Source organism: Helianthus annuus, chromosome 7 (genome assembly GCF_002127325.2).
Source record: "Helianthus annuus cultivar XRQ/B chromosome 7, HanXRQr2.0-SUNRISE, whole genome shotgun sequence".
NCBI classification, from domain to species: domain Eukaryota; kingdom Viridiplantae; phylum Streptophyta; class Magnoliopsida; order Asterales; family Asteraceae; genus Helianthus; species Helianthus annuus.
The window spans coordinates 73,252,643-73,274,518 of record NC_035439.2 but is presented as its reverse complement, the minus strand read 5'-3'; positions in this window follow the sequence as shown (position 1 = coordinate 73,274,518).

Genomic DNA, 21,876 nt, shown 5'->3' with positions numbered 1-21,876 from the left:
CAGGACGTGAAGCAGTCAGATACATCAAAGAACCTATCATGGAACGGTAAAACGTTTCATCAGCCCTGTCTCCGGTGAGATCTAGGTGAATCCCATGATTAGTCGCAAGTGGGGTAGCAGCCGGAGTAGAACTTGACGTTCCAAATTTCTCTAGAATATCATGCACGTACTTCGTTTGATGAATGAAAATTCCCTCAGGAAGTTGTTCAACTTGTAGACCCAGAAAGAATTTTATCTCCCCCATTGATGACATTTCGAATTTCTGCTTCATCACCTGTTCGAAATCTTTGCACAATTTCTCATTTGTTGACCCAAAATTATATCATCCACATAAATTTGTACTATCAGAAGATGACCATCAACGACTTTAGTGAAGAGAGTGGCATCCACTTTTCCACGTATAAACTGGTTAGCGAGTAGGTGTTGAGACAAAGTCTCGTACCAGGCCCTCGGCGCCTGATGTAGACCATACAACGCTTTGTCTAGCAGATAAACTTTGTTCTTGTGGATTGGGTCAGTAAATCCCGGCGGCTGACCAACATAAACCTCCTCTTTGACCTTCCCATAAAGAAACGCTGATTTAACATCTAACTGATATACTTTGAAATTCTTCCAAGATGCAAATGCTAGGAAAATTCTGATAGCCTCTAGTCGAGCTACAGGAGCATAGACTTCGGTAAAATCAATCCCCTCCTGTTGACTAAAGCCCTGAACAATGAGTCGAGCTTTGTTCCTTACAACCACTCCTCTATCGTCCCTCTTACATTTGAAAACCCATTTTGTATTGATTTTCCTTTGACCATCCGGCAAATCAACTAACTTCCACACCCCCAACTTTTCAAACTGACTTAATTCTTCTTGCAACGCTATGACCCAAGAATCTTCAGTAAGCGCCTCTTTGTAAGTTCTCGGTTCAACCTGGGAGATAAAACAGCTTAATGAAAATTCAGTTTGTAAAGGTGCTACTGTAGAATAAAAACATGTTAAGCCCTAGTCAATTTGACGTCTCGTGCGAACGCCCGATTGCAATTCTCCTATGATCAACTCCTCTGGATGATAAGAAAGAGTTCGCGGCATCATTTCGCTTGGAACATCTACATTTCCCTCCAGATTAGTTACATTCTGCTCTGCATCTTGTTCACCAACTTGGTTTGTTTGACTTGACAACTGGGTCTGCTCCCCCTCAAGATCTGAATCACCATGGTAAAAAACTGGCTTGTTATCAGCTTCTTGATCATCATTCAACTCCGACTGATTACCAGGAGCAACTTCATCATCATGTTCACCAGCATTACTAGGACCTGCTTCATCGTCATTTGAAGTTTCCCGAGGTCTTCTAGAATACTCCGCTGGAAACCTGAGCTGCGACTCATACTCTCGCAAAATATCCAGCTCATCAAAGAAATCTTCTTCTTCCTCTGATTCTTCTCTCATGTCAAACGAATCCCAAAGTTTGCCATAATGATAACGCCATGAATCACCAGGATTCTGTGGCGGCATAGTGTATCCCTGACATTCAACCTTTGCTGCCTCAATAATCTGCTTCTCTCTTGGAATGAAGACACGTCGCAAAGGACTTGAATAACCCACAAAGATTCCCTCAACGCTCTTCGGACCAAACTTTCCTTTAGGCTCTATCACCGTACAGGGTGACCCAAACGGTTCTAGATACTTCAAATTCGGCTTGCGTTTATTGAGTAGCTCAAAACACGTCTTGTTGAACTTCTTTACAATAAGAACTCTGTTGAGAGTATAGCATGCAGCAGAAACAGCTTCAGCCCAGAAATTAATTGTTAACTTAGAGTCTGCAAGCATCGTTCTGGCTGTTTCAATTAGCGTCCGGTTTTTGCGTTCTGCAACTCCATTCTGCTGCGGAGTGTACGGAGCACTAAACTCATGCAGTATACCTCGTTCGTCACAAAATTCTTCCATCTTACTGTTTTTGAACTCAGTACCATTATCACTGCGAATTCTACAGATCGGCCTCTGGTACAAATTCTCAATTCTTTTAAACAACGCTACCAGGCTGTCAAACGTTTCGTCTTTGGATTTCAAAAACATAACCCAAGAAAATCTGGAATAATCATCAGTCACGACCAAGCAGTAGGAATCTCCTGTTATACTCTTGACATTCACTGGACCAAACAAATCCATGTGAAGTCTTTCCAATGGTCTTGAAACTGAATTAACTTGCTTTGTAGGGTGTGACTTTTTCTTCTGTTTGCCTTTGACACAACTTATGCACTCCCCTTCCAGATGAAAACCTTTAACATGCACTCCTGTGACCAAGTCGTTATGCACTAAGTGATTCATCTTCCTTAGGTGAATATGCCCCATCTTTCGGTGCCATAACCTTGACTCTTTTTCCGTTGCTCTAGACACAAAACAATGAGCCTGACCCGTGGTTGTAGTAGCGACGCTCATGTCCCACACGTACAGATCATTGACTCTTGGTGCCCTCATGATGATCCACTCTTCAGGTATCACAAATCCCGGTTTCAAGATCAAACATTCTTTGTCGGTGAAATGAGTAGTATACATCCTGTCACAGATCTGGGAGATACTCAGCAGGTTGTTCTCCAGCTCAGCGATGTAGTTAACTCTCTCAAACGTTATGACGCCATTCGATAACGTTCCTTCACCTATGATCCTTCCTCCTTGGTTACCCGCAAAACCCACATAACCACCGTTAATGTTATTCACATCATACAGTAATGCGGTCTTCCCTGTCATATGCCTTGACGCTCCACTATCCATTATCCACCTGGATACAAGTTTTGGAAGATCCTGCACATAACAAATCATCATTTAAACAACTTCAAGAAAGATGCCGATTCATGCTTCGCGAACCAGGAAGCTCCGGCAATTCAAACTGTTTAGGCAAACATTGAGTCCACACAGGCCTCATCAACCTTAGGTGCAACCTTGACTCTCGCAATTTGAATTTTGAAATTTTCAGCCTTGAGAGGCGGAAAATTTGCATCATAATCAACAATAATTGGCTCTCCAGCCTTTTTCTCCTCAGAATTTGAAACTTTCTTCTCAACTTTTGATTCAATTTTAGGTTTCCACACCTGTTGAGTTACTGCAACCCTTTTGTAAAATTTGTCATTTTTAGTTACCGACTTCTCTACGGGTTCAGTTTTTACTTTTACGTTGTCGATTTTAACGTTTTTCTTTTCAACAACTTTCTTCTCAACATACATTGGTGATTTACCCTTCACATCAACCTTCTTTTGTTGAACCTTCACAGCTTCAGTCTTAGGCTTCACATATGTACACTTTCGTGCAATATGACCAACCTGTTCACATCTAAAACAAGTACGAGTATCAGCTACCCGACTCGTGCCTTCAGACTGAGCCTGTGAAGCTCTCTTTTCAAAAAATTCTTTGTTTGATTTTGAAAAAATTTCTTTTTCTTCATCAGCAAGTGAACTTGAACTGTTCACAAACTTTTTCTTTTCGACAAACCTCTTGTTTGACACATTCTTTTTCTGATACGGTTTACCCCCCTGATAACCACCCGACCAGTTGTTTATGTTATTATTATGAAAACGCGGTGGATAGCCAGTTTTCTTGTTGTAAACCCTGTCTTTCTTTCGACTCAAATTGTTCACAGCTGAGAACTCTACTTCAACAAGTTTGAAAACATTTGTCAATTTGTTCATGTTAACATTCTCGATCGGAAACTCTGAATCCGAAAACAACTTATCCGAACCCATCATCTTGTACATGACAAGGTTTGATTCTTCATCTAAGTTGTTCTTGGACTTTTGTTTCGGAATGTATTTATCCAAGAAACACCCATCCTCCTCAGAAGTGTCACAATCCGGTTTAAGCACTTTGTCTACCACACTTTTCACCACATCATTTTGGACACCCTCGTCATTAGAAGATGTAAACGTGACATCAATGTTCTCAGGAAGTTTAACATCACTTTCTTCCTCAATTTCCACCAAACTAGACTGCTTTTTCGTGTAGTTGTCTAAGATTGGCGGTGGAACTTTGTGAAACCCTACACCCGTTCCATCAGAAAACACATCCTCGCCAGCTTTGTTTTTCCCTATAGGTTAGGGAACAATATGCTGCAAAACAAAGCTTGCTGAGCTATAGCTGTTTAACTTCAACTGAATTCTTTCATTTTCAATTTCAGCTTCTTGAACTTTAAGTTTCAATTTAGCAATTTCATCCAGTTGATTGTTAACTAATTCTTCTTTTATTCTCACCACAGCTCTCAGATGTTCGTTTTCTTTAAATGTTTTTCCATTTCGATCATCACTATCTTTGACAATGCTTTTCAGTTTTTCAAACTTTTCAGAAATTTGACGGTTCTCAAGAATTAACTTTTCATTTTCACATTTTATTTTCTCACGATCAATTTTATCATTTTCAATTTGAGCTGTTAATTCTTTGATCCGTTCGGTTGAAGCTTTTACAGTTTTGTCACGACCGAGAATCTGATCCTCAACACTTTTAACTTTCGTTGTCAGATTCTTGATTTTCTCATTATTGAGATACGTGACAGTGCTACAAAAATTGCATTGTTTGGTGCAATTTTTGCAGTCAGCATTTCCATCAATCTTGTTACCTGACGCATTTGTTGACACAATCTGACTGACCAGCCCCTTTGACTCAGTAACAGAATTAGGGTCTACCTCGAGTGCTTTCGCAGCTAGCACTTTGTCAGCCATTTTTCCCAGGTTCTCAGATGTCAACTCCTGCGTAGTATCGATCAAGCCAGTATCAGTCTGCTTTGCTTTCTCAACCTCTTCTTTTTCTTTCATCTCTTTCTCCTCTTTCTCCTTTCTCTCTTTCTCTTTCTCTTCTTCAATCATCTTCTCAGTTGGCGTTCCCCACCACTTGTGCTGCCAATACTCATCATCCTCTTTTATCTCCTTGATGATGGCTTCCATATCAAGTGTGCTGTCATCAATCGCAATGTTTCCATACCGATCAAGATAGCATTCCCTGTCTGGATCCCATCTATTTGCTTGTCTTGCTTCCAGATAAACACGAGAGATCCTCAAGATTCTATTTTCAAGGATCATTTTTCGATAACAATACTTTTGCTCATCAGTACGATCATCTTTCCATGGAATCGGTTCATCATCATTCGCCATGAATGCGTAACCAACCGCTTCTTCTTCCGGTAACACTTCCTTACTCCAATCATACCCCTCATCATCATAAATCACAGCAAGAGCCCTCGATTTATCTCTGTTATCATCAGCCTGCTTCAATCTAGGTGGCTCAGATTTATTCTGATGATAGATTGCCTTTTTGTGGTAATCATCTCGAAATGGATTCTCTGACTCATCTGCATACGCGTTTCTGCATTCACGCTTGAAGTGACCCTTCTGCTTACACTTAAAGCACGTCACCTTGGATTTGTCGAACCCCAACTTTGTAGACGGACCACCGATCGTTTTTCTCCCGGTAATTTCCATGAAACGCTGAGCACATCGAACAGCACTTGCCATTGCCCAACGAATGTCAATAAGCTCCATTTCTTCGGGGTCTATCTGATCGTAATCTTCTTTCGTCAGATTTGTGTTCCTGATCTTACCAGCTACCAACCCTTCATAAGACTCTAGCACAGATGCCAAAAAGACCATCTGTTGCTTAGCCGACTCCTCATCAAAATTCTGTGCGTTCTTTAAATCTATCGCGATATTGCATGAAAACTTCGCATCAGAACGATTTGTAGAAGACGTAGATCCACAATGATAGCCACTGTGACTTCCACTGCTTGGACTTCTTTGACTTTCATTACTTGCTGAAGAAACATTCTCAGCAGAAAATGCAGTTTTTGGAGAAGTAGCTTTCGGCATCAAGCTTTTCGGATAGTACAGATCCAGGTTTTGCTGATAAGATGAGTGATTGACTTTGTATGTTTTCTTCAATTCTAGCTCATGACTTTCAAGTCTCTCAATCACCAAATCTGGAGTCAAATTTTCAGGAGCAATAGTGTTCTTCAACATCAGTGCGTAATATCTCCAATCCACTTCATCTGGTAATGAATCGAACAGTTTGTCAACAAGTTCTTCATCAGAATACGTGATCTTATGTCATGCAAGCTCCACCTTCAGATGACCGAACCTTTCAATCATTTTGCAAACCGATTCATTTTTAAGACAACCAAACATGTCAAACTCTTTTCTAAGAAGTTTCGTTTTATTTTTTACAATCTCATTACTCCCTAGACACTTCTTCTTGAGTTTTTCCCATAAATCTTTTGCATTGGAGTAGTCTATCAACGAAATGATGTCTTCCCGCATTGACTGAAACAGTAATGCCACACACTTTTGCTCGGCAACAAATCCTTCAATTTCTTCAGCTGATCTCAATGCTTCACCATTCTTCTTTCCATTTGCATATCCGTTTTTCATACTTTTCCAACTTGCAAATGCGAATGCCATCAGCCAGTCTTCGAACTTTGTAGACCACCTACTATAATCTTCTATAGCCATCAGCTTCGGAGGTTTGTTGAATGTACCAAATGCAGTCTCCGATTCCCAAGCTTCTTTCTTTTTCTCTTTAGGTGTATCCTCATTCGTATTGCTCGAAGACGTATCATTATTTCCAGAACTTCCCGTGAAAGCGTACATGTCGCTGAAAGGATTCAAGAAGATATCATCCATTTTTTATTGTACCTGCAAAATTATCCAACACTTAGAAATATTTTCCGAAACTTTTGAAAATCAGGACACAAAAGCGAACCTATCTGTACAGATGACAGATAAGCGAACCCAACAATGTCACAAAAGCGAACCAGTTGATGTCCTATAAGCGGACCTCAACTATCACTAAAAGCGGACCAGAAAGTGTCACAAAAGCGGACCAAATGTGTCACAGAAGCGGACCAAATGTGTCACAAAAGCGAACTCAAATGTGCTTTTTGTCCGTAAAAGCGAACCACTTGTTCGTAACAGCGAATCACAGTTTTTAACCTGTTTTAACTGTTTTTAGTCCGAATTTTGATCTGAAACTTTCAAGGGTTTGTTATTAGTGTGTTTTACACGTTATATTCCATTTTCAGACAATTTCAACCGTAGGAACCACTGAAAATCGAAAAAGTATGAGAGAAAGTGAGTAGAAAAGAGAGATTTCTGCAGATATAAGCTGTAGTAGTATGAACTCCTCGTCCTGAGCTCTGATACCACTTGTTGGACCGTTGTTTGACCCTAAAACGTCAGTCAAGGTAGCTCATCATCACATATAAAGGCGGAATCAGTACATATGATGTTACAACAGCTTGTCCTTTCAATTCCACTGCTTTTATTAGCTTTCTGAATGAATTTTGACAGAGTTTTGGCTCCTAAGCACACACATACACCACTTTAGATCCGCTGATAATGACACTCTATATATAGACATTGTGGTTCGCTAATATGACAAGTCATATTAGCGGACCTGTTACACTTTGACACAAAAGCGGACCGTTAGTGTACCTAAAAGCGGACCTAAATACAAATGACCTTAAAAGCGGACCTAAGTCATAACTTTCTAAATTTGACAGTTTAAACCCCTGTTGACCAATCTTGACTTAGAACTTCTTGTAGACGTAGTCAACAGACATCCTATGCATCAACAGAGCCGATCTTATGAGCATACTTACCATGCTTATCTTGAGGAAGCTGCCTCGCATGTGTCTACTACACACCGCATAGTGCGCGAGTGGTATAGTATGCATAAGGATTGGGCTGCTTTCAAGATATCCCAGAAGAATTTTGCTAAAGAAGAAACCCGGATTGCCCGGTTGAAGGCCAAGCTGGAAGCTGATCAGGCCAAGTTTGAAGCTGATTGGAAAACCCAAGAGTGGTCTTTTGCAAGTTGGAAAAGAAAAGCGGAAGCCGAGGCTGTCCTCCTATCTGAAGAGCGTAAGAACTGGAAGAAAATCTGCGAAAAAGATAATGCTGAACAAGCCAAACTTCGCAACGTTATCAATAACCTTAAAGCCGAGCTTGAAAAATTGAAAAAACAGGATGGGGACGTTGAGAAGTTAAAGAAGGAGAAAGCTGACGCTGAAGCAGCGCTTGTCGAAGCACGCTCACACGGGGAGCGAAGTAAACAACGAGAGGTACGGGTTTGCACTACCCTTGCTCTTAGAGATAAAGAGTTGGAAGAACTCACTGCTTTGCTTTCTGATCAGGAAAAACTTAAAAAGGATCTAGAGCTGGCGCACTCCGAAAGAGCTGAAACTTCCCGCCATTTAACTGAAACCGAAGAGAAATTGGAGAGTTCTGAGACGGCGCGAGTTACAGCGGAAAGCGAGCTTGAACCTTTGAAGAGTGGCATGGCTTGGCTGAAAGATCGTGGAATTGCCTGTGTAAATTTCTTTCTTCTTGTCTCCTCTTTTTCTTCCTCTCTTTTTTTTTTGTTTATTTTGCCTTCTTTTCTTATAGGTTGATGAGTCAGTTTTGAATTCTGAAGAGCTTGATAAGACGGTTGCGCGCTTGGTGATTGTCGCGCGAAATGATGGATATACCCAAGGCTATACTGAATGTTCTCAGCATGTGAATAGCGCTTTGAAGGTTGATTAGGACACTAGCAGGTCTGCGGCTTATGGCATTAACACTAGTGCTGAGCTTACAGCTTTGAAGACGGAATTTGACAACTTGCAGCTTCCCGTTATGGATCTTATAAATGTTGCGCTGCAATCTGACGATCACGTGGCACAACTAAAGGAAATCTTCCCAGATGAGGGTGAAGACTTAGTGTAGTTTTTTTTTTTTTTTTTTGAAATTGTATTGAACAATTTTTTGTAATATTTGGGATGTGTACCTCTTTCTTTTGGTGGTGCGCTGCTGCGCAAGTAACTAAAACACTGCCATGTTTGATAGTTTTTAAGGCGTATTTGTACGCTGATAATAGTATGTCATGTTTTGTAGTTTACAATATGTTGCATGAGTACAATTACTTTGATTGAGTAAGGCGAATGAAGTTGGTATAAAGCTCATGTGTGAACGTATGGTCGTTTGTGATGTAATCACTGACCGTTCATGAGGCTTTATTTTATATTTACCATAATGTTTTTGCGCTTACTAAAAGAAATTGCATGCACTTTGTAAGAAAACACAAGAATAATAGAAACTTTGCTTGTTTATTTCAGGATAGGGCACAGAGGCCATTTCAAAGTTTTTTAATAATCCTCGGTGCTTAAAACTTCCGCAGGAGTTTTGGTTAAGGGAGTCCACTGCCTCTCCCTATTCTCCTGTTTGACTTCTCTCTGCGCGGCAAGTTTATTGATCGTTGACCGAGCATCCTCAGATGAATGGTTGCCTGAGCCAGAGTCACGCCATCCTTTCTTGAATTTCCTCCCGCCAATTGAGCTTAAGTCGGAAAGTCGGTTATGTGGTGGTGGTGGCCTGTTAGTGGTAAGGTTTTTTTCTGTTTGTGCGTAAACCTTAGCCGCTGCCATCACCTTCTCCCAGCTCTTCGGGAGGCCTTCTGTCCTAGAGAGGACCTTTATCATATCATCACATCTGACCGCATATTTGAACTGTGCGCGAATCAGCTGCTCATGAACTCCCCCGATCTCTAGTACTTCCTTGTTATATCGGGTGATAAATTCCTCCAGGCTTTCTTCATCATGACTCCAAATGTTCATCACATCTGGTGTGTCCCGGATAGATCGTCGTTGTTGGCTGAAATGAGTCAGAAATTTTGTGCGCAGATCTTTCCATGATGTGATGTTCCCGATGGGTAAGTTGTCGAACCAAATTCTCGCAGCGCCAGTAAGGGTCTGTACGAAAAGATGGCACAATAACGGTAGGGTCCAGCCACCTACCAGCCCTGCGCTTGTAAAAACCCTCAAGTGGTCATCAGGGTCTGTCAGCCCATTGAATTTACCCACGTTGGTCGATAGTTTAGCTTTCTCGAGTGGAGCCAGAGCTATTTCCATGATAAACTTTGAATTTTCCGCTGCTTCCGCGGGGCGGTAAATCAAATCGTAGTTGTGTTCAGCCTCGGGGTTGTAAACCGCACGGGGTCTACACTTGTTGTAGTTTGGTTGTAATCGATCAAACACGCTGGCACTTTCACTTATGCGGTAAGTTGGATCAGATTCATTGGTGTGGGTGTTTCGTTGAGAACCCAACCTGGTATGCACTGACTGCCTTCTGTGAGGATGAGACTCACCTCGATATTCTCTTTGATGACTTCCTGATTGGGTATACTCGTATCTCGATGTAGATCTGGAGTATACCTCGTGTCTTCGATGTGAGATGGACCCACACGTTGAGAGGCATGAGCACGGGATCCTGGCCTTTGCGACTGAGCTTGGGGAGCAGTCTGTGCACACAACTGTGTGTATACTGCATTTAGTGCCCCTTGAGACCTGACGTACCAGGAGATTGGGGTTTCTCCTGGAGGCAGAATTGAATGAACAGGGATCTCTGGTTGTATCCCTGGAGTTATAGGTTCATTCACACGATTGGATTGTACCTCGTTGTCATCCAAGGCATCCTCTGGAATTCCTTCAACCTGAAAATTATTACCGACATTTGGCCGAAGGCCGGTTTGCCGATGAGACGAAGTTTCTTCCATATGCAAATGGAATCAACAGGGTAGATCTACAAACGAGAGAAAATTGGATGAGACAAAGAAATCGGTGGGCACCAATGAAAAAACACTAGATAAATGACCGGAATCAAATTATCTAGGGGGTTTGGATCTGCATAAAAGGGGGTTGTTCTCTCTCGTTTGATTCGATTGTGACTGATCTTCTTCTCCGGTAAACTCTGCAAAACAAAATACTGTTAGCCACGTCAAGGGGAGAAGATGGGTTCTCTCCTTGACCTGACTCCGGCGTGAGAATAAGTATGTGTTTATGAAGAAGAAGAAGAAGTATTGACGAAGTGGGTGTAACTTGAATTTCATACCTGAATTGTTCTCATATTTATAGCCGAGAGTTTTTAGGCGGGAAAACTCGTTGGTGAAATGCTGAAGGAAGATGCTAGCTCCGTAAGAGGTTACATTTCCTTCCGTTAAGCTTCTTGATCCGACGTGAGTGCACACGGATCGCTGTTTAGATCTATGGCTGGGGGTTTGCCACGTGGAAAGTGATCAAGTGGAGGTTTCTCTCCAATTTCATGCCATCATCGTGATTTCAGGGATGCCTGAGGTGATGACACGTGTCCAGACGGTTGTAACCGTTTAGTGGTGCATGATTGGGTCCTTCTAGAAGGTTATTGTCATAATCCTGTGTGACTCTTTATCGTGTGGCACCAGTTGGGTAAATAATATCCAAGTCTGGACATTATTAAGCGGAAGTGTCTAACTTAGGATTTTCATCCTTTGTTTACGGAGGAAAACGCAAGGATTTATGATTTCCTTTTGGCGCGCAAGTATTGTCTGCTATCTGCCTCTTAAGCCTTCTTTGTAGGACCAGTGCGCGGCCGCGCAAGGTCAAAAAGAGCTGAAAGACAAGGTTATGGTATGGTCCTAAGTACTTGTTACAAGGTTTTTGGGACCTTACCCCTTCGTCCACACAGGGACTAAAAAGGAAATGCATGTCCACGCAGGGATTAAAAGAAAAAACATGTCCACGCAGGGACTTTTTGGAATTTAAATAAATAACAATACATGATAAACAAAAAAGCCTTCACTCGTCTTTCTTTCCTCTGACCAGCTTGGTGAGTTTCTTGAAGAACTTACTTGTCTTCCTCTCATTCTTCTCAGCCTGACGCTGAACTTGTTCCGCCCTTTCCAAGGCCTGGTTAATGGCCTCTAATTGTGGCGGTGGCAGTGGATGCGGTTGAGGCAATGCTCGATACTGGTATCCATAATTTGGATATCAAGTAGCTGGGTAGGCAGGCGGAAATGGAGACGGGAAATAAGCATTAGGTACGACCGCTTGCATGTAAGGGTCGTATAGTGGCGCCTGATAGTTATAGTCTATCGGCGTAGATGGGTTAAAAGGATTGTATCCAGATATGTCTGGATATGTAGGAACTGGGTTATCAAAACCCGATGGCGGTAGTGGTTGAACAAATGTTGCAGGAGTCGGATCAACCACTGGTGCGGTGTTTGAGGGTCACCCATTTGTGGGTCCTCAGGAATAGGTGGGTAATTTTGGGGCAAAGGTGGTAGCGAACCCGACCGTTGTCCCGTGCGCACTGACATGCGTGCTCCATGTTTTATCGTTGGTGGTTTTGGTGCTGGCTGCGGTTGCTCCACCGGTTCCATTTGCACGTCCTCTAATGGAGGCGGCGGAGGCGATGTCGGAGAATGATAGGTGGGTGTATTCTCAAATGTGAATTGCTTCCAATATTGGTCTCATTTGTAGGACCTTGGTATGGTGGTCCTGCGTAAGATGCAGAACCACTAGAAATCTTAATGGGGTGCATATGCAACCCCGATGGTGGCAACTCTAGATCTGAATCTTCGTCCGGCTCATTCTCTTTGTCCAACTGATTCTGAGCAGCTGGAGGTGTGTTAATATACTGATTTGGGTCAAAAAAAAAAACCCATGAAATGAATGGGAATGTGAATGGTTTGATTTGTGAGAATGATGGGAATGGTCTGAATGACGAGAATGAGTGGGATATGAATTGTGTGAGACAGAATGTCTTGCTGGTTGTGAAGAGTAGGAATTTGCCGAATCTTGGTAAGGATCCGAGCTGTGAGAATGGGAGTGTATATATCCCGATGGTCCTCCCCTCATCGGACCTTTTCCACGTCCTATTCCGCGAAATCTTGTCGGCATGGTTAATGCCTATCAAAAATAAAAAACAATATATATATATATATAATTTAATAAAGATAAAAGTTAATCCAAGGTCATTGCCTAGACGGAGAAAGTCTAAGGATTATGCTATTGTGCTATTTGAGATTAAACACAAAAGACTAGTGTTTAATACTCTCAAACGTTGGCTCTGATACCAACCTGTCACACCCCAATATTTACCACATCGCCCGGTGGGCCCGATTGGGGATTATCGTGACGAGATTGATATCAAATACACAAACACAGATAGCACAGCAGAAGTCTAAGATTTAAAATATTATTACAAACATAATTGTCTAAGTGTTCAAAATAATAATCCAGACAGCCTGTAATAAAAGATCCACAGGCGGATCGAAAATGTACAAAAATGAGATAACAGACTACTAGGATTTATGCAAAGGAGTTACAAATTCCTCTTCTAGCGTTACTAGGAAACTTCCAGCCTATTTACGTATCATTGCAACCTGTAACTTAGTATTTTGAAAATACCTCAATTTACACTTGTAAATACAAATAACCGACTCATTTTGAAAACATTTCAAAAATCATTTTAAGTGCACAAGGCACATGATTTTCATAAATAACTTGGGACAATTCAAGATGATCTTGTATACAGGACATGGTCGCGTTAACCCCAAATGTTTAAGTTATCAGACAAAACAGATTAAAACGGTCATGGAGATTTTGTGGTCACAATCCGACATATGATCCCATACCCGACCAAGCGGTAATAATTTACCATATCCCAAGCCCGTATAGGGAAAATAGATTAAGAGTATTTACCTAGCTTAATTACGTCTTACAATGCAAGAAACCATAAGCACTGCCATTAACAAATAAACTAAGGTTGGTTGCAATCTACCAAAAGGCCCTAGTCTGGAATGAATGGTATAATAACCAATTAGAATGTAAACGGGTCCTATTTAAGTCGTAGACATGGACAGGTTAACTTAAATTAATGAAAACAGTACGTTACGCTTGATTAAGCGATGACCGGAATAAAATGTAGTTTAAACCCAACAAGTACTAAGACTTGTATAATATGGGTAAACCATATACGTTCTGGAATGTGAAATAAAAATGATAAGAATCGACTTGTTTCGGTAAACTTACGTAAAATAGTTACATAAGCTCAACCGTACGCATATAAGCGATATCGGGTAACCGGATGAGTTATAAACAAGTTCTATAGGCCAATATACTTTAACTAAGTTGTAACATCGGTGGGTTATCAACTTATATGACCATGGAGGTTTTAAAATCAAAATATGCACCATAAGGGCATTTTAGTCATTATGTGACATAATTTGAGAACTTGCATAAAAATATGAGTTATGAACAAGTGCATTCTGTTATAACACTTTAATTATGTTATAACATCATTAGGTAATAGATTTGATATGATAATTATGGTTTAAAACCATACTATGCGCCAAAAGGGCGTTTTGGTGATCTTACAACATAATTTACGAACTTATATCAAAACTCAGGTTATAAATAGATTTATAATACCAAAATATGTTAATTATAGTAGCATGCCAGTAGGTAATTCATTTTGCAAGTTCATCATTGATTAAAACCAAGTTTTATGCAAAAAGGGCATTTTGGTCATAATTAGGCATAATACAAGAACTTGTGTAAAAACTCAGAATCTGATTATGATCAAGTAGTATAACCTCAGAGGGTTATCCTACATAATAATGTGATCATAATACAACTAAAATTAAGTAGCTAACTTAGCTAAATCGGGTCAGAATCGAAAGTCAAAGCAGATGTCAAACTGCTCGACTTTCGGTTGCGAACCAACACTAAAACTGGAAATGACGAGCCGAACATGTCCATACATGTTCTAATATTAATTACCAACTAATTAAGTGTCAAAAACATGGGTTATAATATTTATAAGATCAATTTATAATGTTTACGAAAAACTGCCCTTTGACTTTTTAATTAACATAACTTTGACCCGTCATTTGACCAAGTTAACGTGATTTTCAGGATGTGCCCTTTTGAGGGATTAACACCTACCTAATTACGATCAAGTAGCCATGTTCTATTCGAACAATGGCTGTACCATAATGGTCTAAACCGAAAGTCAAAGCAACAATCAATCTTGCTTGACTTTCGGCAATAAAAGCCTATAAAATAAAATGAACTGGATAGGAACACTTACAAGTGATCGTTGGAACGAATTGAACTTAGTAGGATGCTCCTTTTAGACCAGGAACTTCCAGAGATGAGAGGAGAATGATTTTTAAGAAGGTGCAAGTGAAATGGTTACAACTAGTGTGCTATTTATACTTGAATGGGTTGAACAAGATGGTTCCAGGTGTTATGGGCTTATTTAGGATCATTACAAGTGACCATAAACGTGTCAAGTGCAGCCATGAAGCTCAGAGTTTCGAATAGGTGGCACACATGCAAAATACTTGGGATCCAAACAAAACATTCTGCCAACTCGGGATTTCAAAGCTTACGGTCCGTAAGCTTGTCTGTCGCCGACAGAATTGTGCTCTCTTGCGGACTGTAAGGCATACGCCCATGGTTGCAAAAGTCGTTAGGCGCTCCCTAGTCGGTCAACCGTGGAGTTGAGAGTACTCGGCATAGGTGGAGAGTACTCGGGGAGTACTCGGACATGTTAAATTATAAAGAAATTAGTTTTCAGAAATTATATATATGTCTAATAACATAAATTTACTAATATTTATAACAAAATACGTGAAAATGATATTCATTATTTAATATGATAGTCATATAAATTCTGTTTTATTATTTTTTTAGGCTGGGTCTATTCGCACACGTTGTTTGTCTTTTTGCACATCCAAAGCGCCTCGCTATGGCCAAAGCGGGGCGCTTTGGCTTTGGTCAACAGACAAGGACTGACTTCTGTCAGTCCTTGTCTGTTGACCAAAGCCAAAGCGCCCCGCTTTGGCCATAGCGAGGCGCTTTGGATGTGCAAAAAAGACAACTGGCTTGGTTGGGGTTTATTTGGGTTGATGTGGGTTAGTTTGGTAGGGATTTTTGGTTGAATTAGTATGGTAGAGATTTTTGTAGTAAAAAATTTTTATGTGAGATTTGCCGTTGTGAATGGGAATTTGTTTTTCAATGATTGAATGTTGCCTTTTTTGAATTAAAACGTTGTTTATTTTATTTTATTAAATTTGCCGTTATAATTACGTCGTTACGTCATTATTTTTATAGAAGGTGTATAACATAAGTTCAACGAGCGTTAAATAAAACGAACACGTTATTTGTTTTTGAATGATTGAATGTTGCCTTTTTTGAATTAAAACGTTGTTTATTTTATTTTATTAAATTTGCCGTTATAATTACGTCTTTACGTCATTATTTTTATAGAAGGTGTATAACATAAGTTCAACGAGCGTTAAATAAAACGAACACGTTAAATAAAATATACAGAAAGCCATAAGAATTAAACGTGATGTAAATAGAAGATTAACTGCAATATATATATATATATCAGTTTGTACATACAATACACAACAAAAAGGTACAACTGAGTACATAATACATAACAAAACACTAAACAAACAAACTAATGTACTAATCCTCGTGCGGTGGGGACGGTGGGAGGGGACGTGGAGGCAACTCAGCGAGCTCTCGTAGCTCAATGAGCGTCTGGACCATCCAGTCAATGAGTGCGCCCTGACGTCTGAGGCGCCGGTCGAAGTCCCGAGCCACCTCACGCGCTACCGGAGGTAGGTCAGTGTAAACGTGCTGCGGGTACTGTGGAGGCTCAGGAGCTGGCTGAACTGGTGGTACGTGGACCTCCTCGACCCGGTCCTCCTGCGCCGGATCATCCTGAGCCTGAGGCTGAGCCTGAGCCTGAGCCTGAGCCTGACCCTCAGGCTGATCCTCAGGCTCGTCGATGCCCAGAGCCTATCGCTGAGCCCGCCGAGCGGCCTGCTGAACATCAGCAGGGGCTAAGATCCCAGGCCTCACCTCAATAACAACCGGAATGACCTCCGGCAATACCACTGGCTGAAAAATCAGCCCGTCAGCACCCCTGAACCGCAGACCGACATCAAAGGTACGGGTGATCTGCATAGCGGCTACTGACGCGCGGCCCAACCTGGATGACGGGACCGGATCGGACAGCAGCGGATCAAGCTCGGGCACGATCCCTAGCGATCGTGCAATGGCGGTGATAAACGAGCCAGTGTGAAGATACCCGCGGAGCTGCCGGTGGTATGCAGTAGCAAAGTACTCTGCCAGGCTGGCGGCGTAGTAGGCAGTAAAGAAAGAAAAGGTCACTAAGGTTGACCTTCTCCTTGCTGGAACCCCGTGCACGATAGTCGACGCAATCACCTGGTGCAGGTATCGGTACAAGGGATCTATAATGGTGGTGGCCTTTTTCCAGGATTTCCCAAAGGGAACCCTGGAAATGGCCCTCCAGAAACTAATAAGCGTCTGCCTGTCCATCATCGTAACAGCCTGCGTATATAAATCAGTATCATGCTCAGGCTCAGTGTACAAACCTGTGTGGACAGCAAACTCCCGCACACTCATCTCAAACTACTGACCGGCCAGACGGAATGTAACCTCGTGTACCGGAAATAAAGGGTCCTCCACGTAATCCGCCGGATGCGGCGCGTATGTAAACGTAGAGCAAAACTCGACCGTAAGCTCAGGGTACGAGTCCTCCATCGCTAACTCAAATAGGCGCGACCAAGGAGTATCTAGCCCAACTATGTCACGCGCCCGCTCGATCTCCCCCATGGTAGATAGCAGCTCCCAGTCTATGCCTACATGCTCCCCAATCGGTATGGTGCGCAACCTAGCGCATCTCCCCCTCGCCCGCGACCCCACCGGAAACTGAAGATACGGACATGCCGGCTCCTCCTCGTCCCCCACCAAACCCTCATCCATATGCTCAATCTCCTCATCGGATAAATCCATCCCTGCACGTTGATCAAATATTATTAAACAAATAATAATAATTAAACAAATATTAATAAATAAACAAATAATAATAAATAAACAAATAATAATAAATAAACAAATAATAATAAATAAACAAATATTAATAAACAAATAATAATTAAACAAATAATAATAATTAAAACAAATAATAATTAAACAAATAATAATAATTAAAACAAATAATAATTAAACAAATAATAATAAATAAACAAATAATAATAATTAAACAAATAATAATAATTAAACAAATAATAATTAACTAATAATAATTAACTAATAATAATTAAACAAATAATATTAATTAAACAAATAATAATTAAACAAATAATAATAAATAAAACAAACAATAATTAAACAAATAATAATAATTAAACAAATAATAATAATTAAACAAATAATAATTAACTAATAATAATTAACTAATAATAATTAAACAAATAATAATAATTAAACAAATAATAATTAAACAAATAATAATAATTAAACAAATAATAATTAACTAATAATAATTAAACAAATAATAATAATTAAACAAATATTAATAAACTAATAATAAATAAACAAATAATAATAATTAAACAAATTATTTAATAAACAAATTAAATTAAAAAAAATAAACATGAACCAAAGAGCCCCGCTATGGCCTCGGCGCGGCGCTTTGGTTCTTCATTCTGAAGAACAGAAGCCAAACAGCAGCTGATCCGGTCAAAATCAACAACAATCAACCATGTATTTTGAATGCAAAGATAAAGGAAAGTGACTGGGGTTTAGATCTAACCTTTATGCGGTTGAAAGCTCAAATAATCTTCGAAATTGGCTCGAGTGTGTGTGAATCGCACCTTGTGTGTGTGTGTGTGTTTGGTTGTTTGGGTGAAGTGGGGGGGAAGATGCCCCGCTTCAGTGTATAACGAGGGTCCAAAGCGCCCCGCTATGGCCATAGCGCGGCGCTTTGGGACCAAAACGCCGCGTTATGAGCATAGCGGGGCGTTTTGGGGTTTTTTTAAATTTTTTAAAATTGTATTTAATTAACAAACGGATCAATAAATAGTCTAAATTTGCCGTTTTTTTCCTTTATACATCATTTTTTAATATATATGGACTATACGGCAAGTTCCGGATCAAATCGGTTACGTGTGATGTCTTATTCCGTTATCTCGTATCATTTAGGTTTGAAATCACAAGTACTCCTGTGAGAAGTGTTATGTGTATCAGCCGCCTACCGTACATGAACATGACGTATTTTTTCATTAATTGCAGTATTATGATGTATATTGTCATTTCGGGTCGTACAAGTGCGTATTGAATCCGATTGGGTCGTGTCGGTGACATTCGGTTTTTAACGTGATGTAACGCGTATATTGAACAAACACAAACGTGGTTATTATTAAACACATTTAAGATACACAAACACAAACGTGATTATTATTAAACACATTTAAGATACATCGTGAACATATGGGGTTGCATTAAGGTCAGGGGCACGATACGTAAGCATTTCGTACGTGTTGATCTGATCCATGTATAATGTATGCCAGGCTGCTGCGCGCTCTGTTCTGTTCGCTGTCCAGAGTAGGTTTGGGGGAGGCATTGGATAACAACCTCCAAGCTCTACATGTATGAAATGCCCCTTGTCGACGAACACAACCGCAACTACCAGGTGAGGTTCCTCAGCTTCGTTTGGGCCGCCCAGCATAGGGAAAATTGTATCGCTCCCACGAATGTCGAAGGTGTGAACAATCACACCGTATCGTTGGGCAATAAGAAACCCCATCTCAGGCATCGACATGTAATTTTCGATACCTGCTCGTCCCACCCCCTTGAAATCGATCCGTTTAACCAGCGCATCATAATGTCCTACATTTTCCGGATCGAAAACCTGCCTCCAAAGCGATTCGTTCATACGTAACTCCTTTAGAAGCTGTTCCCGGATCTTCAAATATGAATTTTGTTTCACTCCTAACCCAACAGCCACCGATCTAAATCCACAATGACCATCTGGTTTCACGTCCTTTATTTTAACGATGTATGGATGTATGTTGCATGCATGCTCTCAACCCTGTTGGTCGTAGTCTGGTGAAAGTTGATAGTTCGGTTAATCCAGCAAGATACAAACTTTTCACGGTACGGATCCAACCAGGATTTCTTCATATAATCATAAACCTCTAAAATTAAAAAACGTAAATAGTCAGTTTTTGTTATTATATAAAATTTGAACATAATTATGTAAGAAATACTCACGTTCACGGTCAGCTTCTTTCAGCTGTGCTTCAAAGTTTTCCAAGTTATACATGTATATTTCCTCGGTCGTAGACTCGCACAATGTCCAAAATGTACGTACGAATTCTTTCCACTCCTTGTCAGAGAATTTCTTCTTGCTGTTCTTATTAATATTTTGTTGAATATGGAACCGACAAAGATTCTTATGCGCTTTTGGAAAAACTTGTTCACACGCGTTCATTAGCGCAAAATCCCTGTCTGTTAAAATCACGCGCGGTTCCATACATCCTGCCAGCATAGACTTGATCCTCTGCAACACCCATAGGTAGTTCTCTGACTTCTCGGCGGAAATTACAGCACATGCAGCCGTAAACGATTTGTTTGTCGACGTCATGCCTACGACCTGAACAAATGGCAGGTTGTACATGTTCGTTTTGTATGTGGCGTCAATCATTAGCACATGCGGGAAGGCACACCACATAGTGAATGATTTTTCGTGAACAAAGAAGACGTCTTCAACTTCGTTCGATATCTCATTCGTGCGCATGTAATAAGTGTAATTTTTTTCGATAAGAATGTTTTCAAGTTTTTGCATCGGAGACTTACCGACATTTTTTTCGGCGTTGATCTTCTGAACAGCGTTGTGTATATCTTTCGGAATAAGCTTTCTAGCCGGATTGTTTTTTGTCAGCGTTCGCCAAATACTTTGGTTGCGAATATCTTGCTCTGCCAACTCCTTAACCAGTTTTTTGTCCTCCGAAGAAAGCCTTCTCGCATACGCGTGACCCTCGAAGTTTTCAATAGGAGTGTAGTTAAACTTCGCCTTCGTCACCTCGATCCTCCAAACACTTCCGGATGATTCCGAAAACCCGATCATCTCGAACGGGCAGCCTATTTTCTTGCTACCCGTTTTCCTCTGTGTAGCTACACTTTTATGCTCCCCACCAAAAGTACATTGAAACCAAATCTTGTAATTCTCTCCTCTTTTATTCGACCTCTTTGTCACAATGAGGTAACCATTGTCTTTTGCCGTGTCTTGTACCCAACGCACCAACTTTTTACGTGACGAAAAGGTCTACGTTGTATCAAACGAAAATGTAACCGGGTAACAACCTTCCTCGTCAACAGACACATCCTCCGGCTCACCATCGTCACCGAGATTCGAATAGACTTGATGTTCAAAGCTCTGTTCACAACCGTAACTCTGGTTTGGATAACACTCCTGCTGTACAAAGCTTTGCTCGCCACCGTAACCGAAATTCGAATAACCTTGTTGACAACCGTAACTGTCGTTTGGATAACACTCCTGCTGTACAAAGCTATACTCGCCACCGTAACCGAAATTCGAATAACCTTGTTGTGCGTAAGGGTCCTCCACAGGGGTATTCAAATCCAGCTGCACCGTGTTATCACGATAACGAATTCCAGATACAACCTCTGTCTCCCTCAAGTTGGACGACACCGGTTTCTCAAACGAGTCAGAAATAGCGGTCCCCTCGTAAGAATCAGGAACAACCGACTCGTCAGAATAATCACCGAAAAGATAGTTACTGAACCACGACATCGTTTTTTCAAAAAATTTAACTAATAGAGCAAAGAAGATCGACAGAAAACAATTCGAGTGATGAATATGTTGTCTGGCCAATGATTTAAAGCCAGAATTTGGGATCGAAGCGCCGCGCTATGGCCAAAGCGCGGCGCTTAGGGTTCACGGGGCGACTGAAACCTAGGAAGCTTTATGTCTGTCAGTCTGTCACTCAGTCAGTCATTCGAAACCTCGTATCACCTTTTGTCGCCCTAAGCGCCGCGCTATGGCCAAACCGGAGCGCTAAGGGGTGTGAAAATTATTTTGGCTGTGTGTGATTAGCATGATCCTTTTTTTAAGTCAAACTCGGCCCGACTTGACCTACTAGATCCGATTTTGGCCGAGTTTGACCGCGTTTGATCGATTCCGAGTAATTAGGCGGATTTAGAGAAAGTCGACT